This window comes from Triticum dicoccoides, chromosome 5A (genome assembly GCF_002162155.2).
Source record: "Triticum dicoccoides isolate Atlit2015 ecotype Zavitan chromosome 5A, WEW_v2.0, whole genome shotgun sequence".
Classification (NCBI taxonomy): Eukaryota; Viridiplantae; Streptophyta; class Magnoliopsida; order Poales; family Poaceae; genus Triticum; species Triticum dicoccoides.
This window is the reverse complement of record NC_041388.1, coordinates 153,451,787-153,464,385: the sequence shown is the minus strand read 5'-3', so window position 1 is coordinate 153,464,385 and position 12,599 is coordinate 153,451,787.

The window sequence follows — 12,599 nt, the reverse complement described above, 5'->3', positions numbered from 1 at the left end:
TTCTTTAAACAGGCACCTATTCTGAAAAACAATTTACCTGTTGAAATACTAGGGGATCCTCCTCTACCCAAGGGTGATCCCGTGTTTGAGCTTAAACCGTTGCCTGATACTCTTAAATATGCTTATCTTGATGAGAAAAAGATATATCCTGTTATTATTAGTGCTAACCTTTCAGAGCATGAGGAAGAGGGATTATTGAAAACTCTGAAGAAGCACTATGCTGCTATTGGGTATACTCTTGATGATCTTAAGGGCATTAGTCCCACTCTATGTCAACATAAAATAAATTTGGAAGAAGATGCTAAACCAGTTCGTGATCATCAACGACGGCTGAATCCTAAAATGAAAGAAGTGGTAAGAAAGGAAATACTAAAGCTCCTTGTGGCAGGTATAATCTATCACGTTGCTGATAGTCAGTGGGTAAGTCATGTCTATTGTGTCCCTAAGAAAGGAGGTATTACTGTTGTTCCTAATGATAAAGATGAATTGATTCCTCAAAGAATTATTACAGGCTATAGGATGGTAATTGATTTCCGCAAATTAAATAAGGCCACTAAAAAGGATCATTAACCCTTACATTTTATCGATCAAATGCTAGAAAGATAATCTAAACATACACATTTTTGCTTTCTAGATGGTTATTCTGGTTTCTCTCAAATACCTGTGTCAGCCAAAGATCAATCAAAGACTACTTTTACTTACCCTTTTGGTACTTTTGCTTATAGACGTATGCCTTTTGGTTTATGTAATGCACCTGCTACCTTTCAAAGATGCATGATGGCTATATTCTCTGACTTTTGCGAAAAGATTTGTGAGGTTTTCATGGACGATTTCTCCATCTATGGATCTTCTTTTGATTATTGCTTGAGAAACCTTGATCGAGTTTTGCAGAGATGTGAAGAAACTAATCTTGTCTTGAATTGGGAAAAGTGCCACTTTATGGTTAATGAAGGTATTGTCCTGGGGCATAAAGTTTCTGAAAGAGGTATTGAAGTTGATAAAGCCAAGGTTGATGCTATTGAAAAGATGCCATGTCCCAAGGACATCAAAGGTATAAGAAGTTCCCTTGGTCACGCTGGATTTTATAGGAGGTTCATTAAGGACTTCTCAAAAATTTCTCGGCCTCTGACTAATTTATTACAAAAAGATATACCATTTGTTTTTGATGATGATTGTGTAGAAGCATTTGAAATACTTAAGAAAGCATTGATCTCTGCACCTATTGTTCAGCCACCCGATTGAAATTTACCCTTTGAAATTATGTGTGATGCTAGTGATTATGTTGTAGGTGCCATTCTAGGACAAAGAGTTGATAAGAAATTAAACGTTATTCAATATGCTAGTAAAACCCTAGACAATGCTCAAAGAAATTATGCTACTACTGAAAAAGAATTCTTAGCAGTTGTATTTGCTTGTGATAAGTTCAGACCTTATAGTGTTGAATCTAAAGTAACTATTCACACTGATCATGTCGCTATTAAATATCTTATGGGAAAGAAAGATGCTAAACCTAGACTTATTAGATGGGTTCTCTTGCTACAAGAATTTGATTTACATATTGTTGATAGAAAGGGAGCTGAGAACCCCGTTACAGACAACTTGTCTAGGTTAGAAAATGTGCTTGATGACCCACTACCTATTGATGATAGCTTTCCTAATGAGAAATTAAATGTCATAAATGCTTCTCATACTGATCCATGGTATGCTGATTATGCTAATTATATTGTTGCTAAATTCATACCACCTAGTTTCACATACCAACAAAAGAAAAAGTTCTTCTATGATTTGAGGCATTACTTTTGGGATGACCCACATCTTTATAAAGAAGGAGTAGATTGTGCTATTAGACGTTGTGTACCTGAGCATGAACAAGAACAGATCCTACGCAAGTGTCACTTCGAAGCTTATGGAGGACACCATGCTGGAGATAGAACTGCATATAAGGTATTGCAATCTAGTTTTTATTGGCCTACTCTCTTCAAAGATGCCCGTAAGTTTGTCTTATCTTGTGATGAATGTCAAAGAATTGGTAATATTAGTAGACGTCAAGAAATGCCTATGAACTATTCACTCATTATTGAACCATTTGATGCTTGGGGCTTTGACTATATGGGACCTTTTCCTGCCTCTAATGGTTATACACATATTTTAGTTGCTGTTGATTACGTTACTAAGTGGGTAGAAGCTATTCCAACAAGTAGTGATGATCATAACACCTCTATTAAAATGCTTAAAGAAGTTAATTTTCCAAGATTTGGAGTCCCTAGATATTTAATGACTGATGGTGGTTCACATTTTATTCATGGTGCTTTCCGTAAAATGCTTGCTAAATAAGATGTTAATCGTAGAATTGCATCTCCTTATCACCCTCAGTCTAGTGGTCAAGTAGAATTGAGTAATAGAGAACTCAAAATTAATTTTGCAAAAGACTGTTAATAGATCTAGAAAGAATTGGTCCAAGAAACTTGATGATGCATTATGGGCCTATAGAACTGCATATAAAAATCCTATGGGTATGTCTCTGTACAAAATGGTTTATGTAAAAGCATGTCACTTACCTCTCGAACTAGAACACAAGGCATATTGGGCTATTAAAGAACTTAATTATGATTTTAAACTTGCCGGTGAGAAGAGGCTATTTGATATTAGCTCACTCAATGAATGGAGAACCCAAGCCTACGAAAATGCCAAGTTGTTTAAAGAAAAAGTTAAAAGATGGCATGATAAAAGGATACAAAAGTGTGAGTTTAATGTAGGTGATTATGTATTGCTATACAACTCTCATTTAAGATTTTTTGTAGGAAAACTTCTCTCTAAATGGGAAGGTCCTTACGTTATCGAGGAGGTCTATTGTTCCGGTGCCATAAAAATCAAAAATTTCAAAGGCACAAATTCGAAGGTGGTGAACGGTCAAAGAATCAAACATTATATCTCAGGTAATCCCATAAATGTTGAAACCAATGTTATTGAAACCGTAACCCCGGAGGAATACATAAGGGACACTTTCCGGAACATTCCAGACTCCGAAAAGGGATAGCTATGTGGTACGGTAAGTAAACCGACTCCAAAACACTTTTTAAGGCAATATTTCTCCGTTTTGGAATATTTAGAAAAATAGAAAAATAAGAAGCAGTCCGGGAAGGACACGAGGACTCCATGAGGGTGGAGGTCGCTCCCTACTGATAACCCACAAGTATAGGGGATCGCAACAGCTTTCGAGGGTAGAGTATTCAACCCAAATTTATTGATTCGACACAACGGGAGCCAAAGAATATTCTCAAGTATTAGCAGCTGAGTTGTCAATTCAACCGCACCTGGAAACTTAGTATCTGCAGGAAGGTGTTTTGTAGCACAGTAATATGATAGTGGTGGTAGCGGCAACAAAAGTACAGACAGCAAAAGTAATGTTTTTGGTATTTTGTAGTGATTGTAACAGTAGCAGCGGAAAAGTAAATAAGCATAAATCAGTATATGGAAAACTCGTAGGCACCGGATCAGTGATGGATAATTATGCCGGATGCGGTTAATCATGTAACAGTCATAACATAGGGTGACACAGAACTAGCTCCAGTTCATCAATGTAATGTAGGCATGTATTCCATATATAGTCATACGTGCTTATGGAAAAGAACTTGCATGACATCTTTTGTCCTACCCTCCCGTGGCAGCGGGGTCCTATTGGAAATTTAGGGATATTAAGGCCTCCTTTTAATAGAGAACCGGAACAAAGCATTAGCACATAGTGAATACATGAACTCCTCAAACTATGGTCATCACCGGGAGTGGTCCCGATTATTGTCACTTCGGGGTTGCCGGATCATAACACATAGTAGGTGACTATAGACTTGCAAGATAGGATCTAGAACTCTCATATATTGATGAAAACATAATAGGTTCAGATCTGAAATCATGGCACTCGGGCCCTAGTGACAAGCATTAAGCATAGCAAAGTCATAGCAACATAAATCTCAGAACATAATGGATACTAGGGATCAAACCCTAACAAAACTAACTCGATTACATGATAAATCTCATCCAACCCATCACCATCCAGCAAGCCTATGATGTAATTACTCACGCACGGCGGTGAGCATCATGAAATTGGTGATGGAGGATGGTTGATGATGACGACGGCGACGAATCCCCCTCTCCGGAGCCCCGAACGGACTCTAGATCAGCCCTCCCGAGAGGTTTTAGGGCTTGGCGGCGGCTCCGTATCGTAAAACGCGATGATTTCTTCTCTCTGATTTTTTTCTCTTCGAAAGCAAATATATAGAGTTGGAGTTGGCGTCGGAGGGTCTCCAGGGGGCCCACGAGGTAGGGGGGCGCGCCCTAGGGGGGGGCGCCCCCACCCTCGTGAGAAGGGTGTGGGCCCCCTGGTCTTCATATTTGGCGAGGATTTTTTATTATTTTTTCTAAGACCTCCCATGGATTTTCAGGTCATTCCGAGAATATTTGTTTTCTGCACATAAAACAACACCATGGTAATTCTGTTGAAAACAGCGTCAGTCCGGGTTAGTTCCATTCAAATCATACAAGTTAGAGTCCAAAACAAGGGCAAAAGTGTTTGGAGAAGTAGATACGACGGAGACGTATCAACTCCCCCAAGCTTAAACCCTTGCTTGTCCTCAAGCAATTCAGTTGACAAACTGAAAGAAAGAAAGAAAAACTTTTACAAACTCTGTTTGCTCTTGTTGTTGTAACTATGTCAAGCCAGTATTCAAGTTTTCAGCATAAATCATAACTAACCACATTTGCAATAATTCTCAGGTCTCATAATTACTCATATCAATATCATAATCAACTAGCAAGTCATAATAATAATTCTCGGATGACAACACTTTCTCAAAACAATCATAATATGATATAACAAGATGGTATCTCGCTAGCCCTTTCTGAGACCGCAAAACATAAATGCAGAGCACCTTTAAAGATCAAGGACTGACTAGACATTGTAATTCATGGTAAAAGAGATCCAATCATAGTCACACCCAACATAAATTAATAGTGATGAATGCAAATGATAGCTGTGCTCTCCAGCTAGTGCTTTTTAATAAGAGGGTGATGACTCAACATAAAAGTAAATGGATAGGCCCTTCGCAGAGGGAAGCAGGGATTTGTAGAGGTGCCAGAGCTCGGTTTTGAAATAGAGATAAATTGCATTTTGAGCGGTATACTTTCATTGTCAACGTAACAACTAAGAGATGGCGATATCTTCCATGCTACACACATTATAGGCGGTTCCCAAACAGAATGGTAAAGTTTATACTCCCCCTCCACCAACAAACATCAATCCATGGCTTACTCAAAACAATGAGTGCCTCCAACATACATCAGGTCCCAGGGGGAGTTTTGTTTGCAATTAATTTTGATTTAGTTTGCATAAAGCATGGGACTGGGCATTCCGGTGACCAGCCATTTTCTCGTGAGTGAGGTGCAGAGTCCACTCCTCTTGAGAATAACCCACCTAACACGGAAGATAAGGACAACCTTTGTTGATACATGAGTTATTCGAGCATACAAAACAGAATGTTTATTTGAAGGTTTAGAGTTTGGCACATACAAATTTACTTGGAACGGCAGGTAGATGCCGCATATAGGAAGGTATAGTGGACTTATCTGGAATAACTTTGGGGTTTAACGGATTGGATGCACAAGCAGTATTCCCGCTTAGTACAGGTGAAGGCTAGCAAAAGACTGGGAAGCGACCAACTAGAGAGCGGCAATAGCCATGTACATGCATTAAAATTAATAAACATTGTATACAAGCATGAGTAGGATATAATCCACCATGAACATAAATATCGTGAAGGCTATGTTGATTTGTCTCAACTACATGCGTGAACATGTGCCAAGTCAAGTCACTTAAATCATTCAAAGGAGGATACCACCCCATCATACCACATCATAATCATCTTAATAGCATGTTGGCACACAAGGTAAATCATTATAACTCATAGCTAATCAAGCATGGCACAAGCAACTACGATCTCTAATTGTCATTGCAAACATGTTTATTCATAATAAGCTGAATCAGGAACGCGGGACTCATCATATTTACAAAAACAAAAGAGGTCGAGTTCATACCAGCTTTTCTCCTCTCAGTTAGTTCATCATATATCATCATAATTGCCTTTCACTTGCACGACCGAACGATGTGAATAATAATAAGAGTGCACGTGCATTGGACTAAGATGGAATCTATGAGCATTCAATAAACAGGAGAAGACAAGGAAATATGGGCTCTTGGGTTAATTCAACAATAATGCATATAAGAGCCACTTCAACAATTTAATTATGGTCTTCTCCTACTGACCCCCAAAGAAAAGAAATAAAACTATTTACACGGGAAAGCTCCCAACAAGCAAAAGAAGAACGGGAAATATTTTTGGGTTTTCTTTTTAATTATTACTACTACATGCATGGAAAGTAAATTAATTAAAATCTACAACTAATTTTTTTGGTTTTCTTAAGGTTTATTAAACACACAAGAAGAAAGCAGGAAAAAGAAAATAAACTAGCATGGATAATAAAATGAAAAAGTATGAGCACCAACATCTAGCAATGAGTGTGTGTGAACATAAATGTAATGTCGGTGAGAAATACGTACTCCCCCAAGCTTAGGCTTGTGGCCTAAGTTGGTCTATGGCCACGGCTGACCTGGCAGATATCCATAATAATAGTTGTTGGGGTCGTATTGTGATGAAGAAGAAGACTCTGACTGCCACTGGCTGGCAATCATCTCCGGATCCCACTGATAGTTAGACTGTCGTGAAGGATCAAATTGTGGTTCCGGTTCTGGCTCCTCGGCTGGTGCAGGGTTCTGGTAGGCGTGAATAGCCCTCAACGGAACAAGGTACGTGCCTGCAGTCAAATCAAACAAAGAAGGAGCAGGCAAGGTAATAGTCTCAGGATGATGTTTATTAAAGAACAATTGATATTTAAGCTCCCGTGCCCTATTCTTAACAATAAAATCATGTGCCACCATACTTTTATGATCTAGATAAACACGGGGTAGCACCTTTTCTTCCTTCTCAGCATGCCTAATAGGTATGTTAAAATGTGCGGCTAGGCGTGTAGCATAAATGCCTCCAAAGATGGGGCCCTTAGTACGGTTCATATTTAACCGTCTGGCAATAATACCGCCCAAACTAAAAGTGTTATCACTGTATAAACCTTGGAGTAGAATAATTAAATCAGGGATACTAAGGTTTCCACTGTTTCCGCGTCCAATTAAACAACGACTAGCAAATAATGCAAAGTAACATAAAACAGGAAAATGTATGCTAGTGATTCGTGCATCGGAAACCTTCCTGGTTTCTCCTACAGTGATATTATTAATAAATCCCTCCACATCATCATGGTGTGGTTCTTCTGTCTTACCCTCAAAAGGGACTAAACAAATATGACATAAATCAAAAAGTGACATCTCCTTAGGCTCATCATATAAATGAAATTCCACTGTAGGTGGTGGGTTCCTAGGATGAAAATAAAAGTTTTGCACAAAGGTATTTGTGAGTAAGAGATACTGATCGCATTGGTCATGGAGGAAAGTGGTGAGGCCTGCATTGTGAGCGAATTCATGAAAATCTTCATAGATACCGGTTGCTCTCAAGAAATCATCAGAAGGCCATTCACATGCCGAATCTCCGCGGTGCGTGACAAATTATACTTAGGCTTCGGTGCCTTTTCCTTCGAGCTTTGGCTCGATGAGCCCCTCAATAATCTCCTCATCATTTTCTGAAATAATCTGAAATTTTTAGTAACTTCAAACAAAAGTAAACCAACTTCAATAAAACTGATAGCAACTACTCCTACAAGTGCCTAGAGCCTATATCAAGCATTAGAACTACTTGGAACCATATAAATTTGACATGCAAGCTCAAGACACATGGTCACCTACGTAGCAAAAATTTGCAATGAATAAAGCACTAGAACAAAAACTAATTGGACCAATGGAGGAGTCACATACCAAGGAACAATCTCCCCAAGCAGTTTTGCGAGAGGTGCTTTGAGCAAGGAGATCGAAAATCACAACAAAAGTGGCTGGAACTCGTGCTTGAGTTGGTTTTTCGGGTTTGTGTGAGACATAGGAAGAATATGGGTGCGGCGATAAGTGGAGGAGGGCCACTGTGGGCCCACGAGGCAGGGGCGCGCCCTATAGGGGGGGGGCACCCACCACCCTCGTGGCCAAGTGGCAGCTCCTCCCGCGGTAATTTTTGCACAGTAAATCCTCAAATATTCCCGAAAAAATCATATTAAATTGGCATGTCATTCTGAGGACTTTTATTTTCGGGTTATTTTTATATTGCACGAATAATCAGATAACAGACAGAAAAATACTATTTTTACTTTATTTCTACTAAATAACAGAAAATATAAAGAGGGTACAGAAGGTTGTGCTTCTAGTTTCATCCATCTCATGCTCATTAAAAGGAATCCACTAACAAGGTTGATCAAGTCTTGTTAACAAACTCATTCCGATAATCATGGAACCGGAGAAATTTCGAAAAACACTAAGTTACCTCAATGGGGATATGCACATCCCCTATAATAAGTATATCATATTTCTTCTTGACAGTAGGAAGAGGAAATTCAAAACCTCCAAATATAATCGATGAAATTTTTCCGATAGAATTGATACTATGAATTTGAGGTTGTTTCCTTGGAAAGTGTACCGTATGCTCATTACCATTAACATGAAAAGTGACATTGCCTTTGTTGCAATCAATAACAGCCCCTGCAGTATTAAGAAAAGGTCTTCCAAGAATAATAGACATACTATCATCCTCGGGAATATCAAGTATAACAAAGTTCGTTAAATTAGTAACGTTTGCAACCACAACAGGCACATCCTCATAAATACCGACAGGTATAGCAATTGATTTATCAGTCATTTGCAAAGATATTTCGGTAGGTGTCAGCTTATTCAAGTCAAGTCTACGATATAAAGAGAGAGGCATAACACTCACACCAGCTCCAACATCACATAAAGCAGTTTTAATATAATTTCTTTTAATGGAGCAAGGTATAGTAGGTACTCCGGGATCTCCAAGTTTCTTTGGAATTCCACCCTTAAAAGTATAATTAGCAAGCATGGTGGAAATATCAGCTTCCGGTATCTTTCTTTTATTAGTAATGATATCCTTCATATATTTAGCATAAGGGTTTGTTTTGAGCACATCAGTTAATCGCATACGCAAAAGATAGGCCTAATCATTTCAGCAAAGCACTCAAAATCCTCATCATCCTTTTTCTTGGATGGTTTTGGAGGAAAAGGCATGGGTTTCTGAACCCAAGGTTCCCTTTCTTTACCATGTTTCCTAGCAACAAAGTCTCTTTTATCATAACGTTGATTCTTTGATTGTGGGTTATCAAGATCAACAGCAGGTTCAATTTCTACATCATTGTCATTACTAGGTTGAGCATCATCATGAACATCAGCATTAATATTTTTATTAGGTTCAAGCTCATTACCAGATTGTGTTTCAGCATCATACATAGATATATCATTTGGATTATCAGGTGGTTCAGCAATAGGTTCAATAGAAGTTTGCACAGTTCTGTCATTTTTCTTTTTCTTCTTTTTAGAAGAACTAGGAACATCAATATTATTTCTCTGAGAATCTTGCTTGATTATCTTAGGGTGGCCTTCAGGATACAAAGGTTCCTGAGTCATTCTACCAGTTCTAGTAGCCACTCTAACAGCATAATCATTTTTCTTACTATTCATTTCATCAAGCACTTCTTTTTGAGCTTTAAGTACTTGTTCTACTTGAGTGGTAACCATAGAAGCATGTTTGCTAACAAGTTTAAGTTCACCTTTAATATCAGCCATGTAATCACCCAAGCGTCTAATCATATAAGCATTTTCTTTTAATTGTCTACCAAAATAAGCATCGAAGTCGTCTTGCTTATACATAAAGTTATCAAACTCATCCAAGCACTGACTAGCAATTTTAGTAGGAGGAACTTCAGCTTTATCATATCTATAGACAGAATTTACCTTTACTACCTGTGTCGAGATATCGGGATCAGGAGGTTCTTCAACAAAAAAATAATTGAGATCATATGTTTCTTCAACAGGCGGTATATTAAGACCATGTATTTCTTCAATAGGAGGTAAATTCTTAACATCTTTAGCTTTAATACCTTTTTCTTTCATAGATTTCTTTGCCTCTTGCATATCTTCGGGACTGAGAAATAGAACACCTCTCTTCTTCGGAGTTGGTTTAGGAATAAGCTCAGTAATTGGAGTAGGAGCTGGCTCAGGAGCTGGCTCAGGAGGTGCCCAATTATTTTCATTTGTCAACATATTATTCAATAGAATTTCAGCTTCATCCGGTGTTCTTTCCCTGAAAAGAGAACCATCACAACTATCCAGGTAATCTCTGGAAGCATCGGTTAGTCCATTATAAAAGATATCAAGTATTTCAGGTTTCTTAAGAGGATGATCAGGCAAATCATTAAGTAACTTGAGAAGCCTCCCCCAAGCTTGTGGGAGACTCTCTTCTTTAATTTGCACAAAGTTGTATATTTCCCTCAAAGCAGCTTGTTTCTTATGAGCAGGGAAATATTTAGCAGAGAAGTAATAAATCATATCCTGGGGACTATGCACACAACCAGGATCAAGAGAATTAAACCATATCTTAGCATCACCCTTTAATGAGAACAGAAATATTTTGAGTAAATAGAGGTAGCGTGATCTCTCATTATTAGTGACCACGGCAGCTATATCATTTAACTTAGTAAGATGTGCCACAACAGTTTCAGATTCATAGCCATAAAACGGATCACATTCAACCAAAGTAATTATATCAGGATCAACAGAGAATTCATAATCTTTATCAGGAACACATATAGGTTAAGTAGCAAAAGCAGGGTCGGGTCTCATTTTATCTCTAAGTGATTCTTTGTTCCATCTAATTAATAACCTCTTAAGCTCATATCTATCCTTGCAAGCGAAAATAGCGGCAGAAGATTCCTTATGAAAAAGATAACCTTTAGGAATAACAGGCATGTTTTCATCATCACTATCATCATCGTATTCAGATTCAATAATTTCTCTTTCTCTAGCCCTAGCAATTTTTTCATCAAGAAATTCACTAAGAGGCATAATAGTATCAGACATAGAAGCAGTTTCACCATAAGTATCATGCATAGCAGAAGTGGCATCATCAATAACATGCGACATATCGGAACGAATAGCAGAAGCAGGTGTAGGTGTTGCAAACTTACTCATAACAGAAGGTGAATCAAGTGCAGAGCTAGATGGCAATTCCTTACCTCCCCTCGTAGTTGAGGGATAGATCTTGGTTTTTGGATCTCTCAAGATCTTCATAGTGATAAGCAGATATAAATCCCAAGTGACTCAAAGAATAGAGCTATGCTCCCCGGCAACGGCGCCAAAAATTAGTCTTGATAACCCACAAGTATAGGGGATCGCAACAGCTTTCGAGGGTAGAGTATTCAACCCAAATTTATTGATTCGACACAAGGGGAGCCAAAGAATATTCTCAAGTATTAGCAGCTGAGTTGTCAATTAAACCGCACCTGGAAACTTAGTATCTGCAGCAAGGTGTTTAGTAGCACAGTAATATGATAGTGGTGGTAGCGGCAACAAAAGTAAAGACAACAAAAGTAATGTTTTTGGTATTTTGTAGTGATTGTAACAGTAGCAGCGGAAAAGTAAATAAGCGTAAACCAGTATATGGAAAACTCGTAGGCACCGGATCAGTGATGGATAATTATGCTGGATGCAGTTCATCATGTAACAGTCATAACATAGGGTGACACAGAACTAGCTCCAGTTCATCAATGTAATGTAGGCATGTATTCCGTATATAGTCATACGTGCTTATGGAAAAGAACTTGCATGACATCTTTTGTCCTACCCTCCCGTGGCAGCGGGGTCCTATTGGAAACTTAGGGATATTAAGGCCTCCTTTTAATAGAGAACCGGAACAAAGCATTAGCACATAGTGAATAAATGAACTCCTCAAACTATGGTCATCACCAGGAGTGGTCCCAATTATTATCACTTCGGGGTTGTCAGATCATAACACATAGTAGGTGACTATAGACTTGCAAGATAGGATCTAGAACTCTCATATATTAATGAAAACATAATAGGTTTAGATCTGAAATCATGGCACTCGGACCCTAGTGACAAGCATTAAGCATAACAAAGTCATAGCAACATCAATCTGAGAACATAATGGATACTAGGGATCAAACACTAACAAAACTAACTCGATTACATGATAAATCTCATCCAACCCATCACCGTCCAACAAGCCTACGATGGAATTACTCACGCATGGCGGTGAGCATCATGAAATTGGTGATGGAGGATGGTTGATGATGATGATGGCGACGAATCCCCCTCTCCGGAGCCCCGAAAGGACTCTAGATCAGCCCTCCTGAGAGGTTTTAGGGCTTGGCGGCAGCTCCATATCGTAAAACGCGATGATTTCTTCTCTCTGATTTTTTTCTCTCCAAAATAAAATATATAGAGTTGGAGTTGGCATCGGAGGGTCTCCAGGGGGGCCCACGAGGTAGGGGGCGCGCCCTAGGGGGGGCTCCCCCCACCCTCGTGA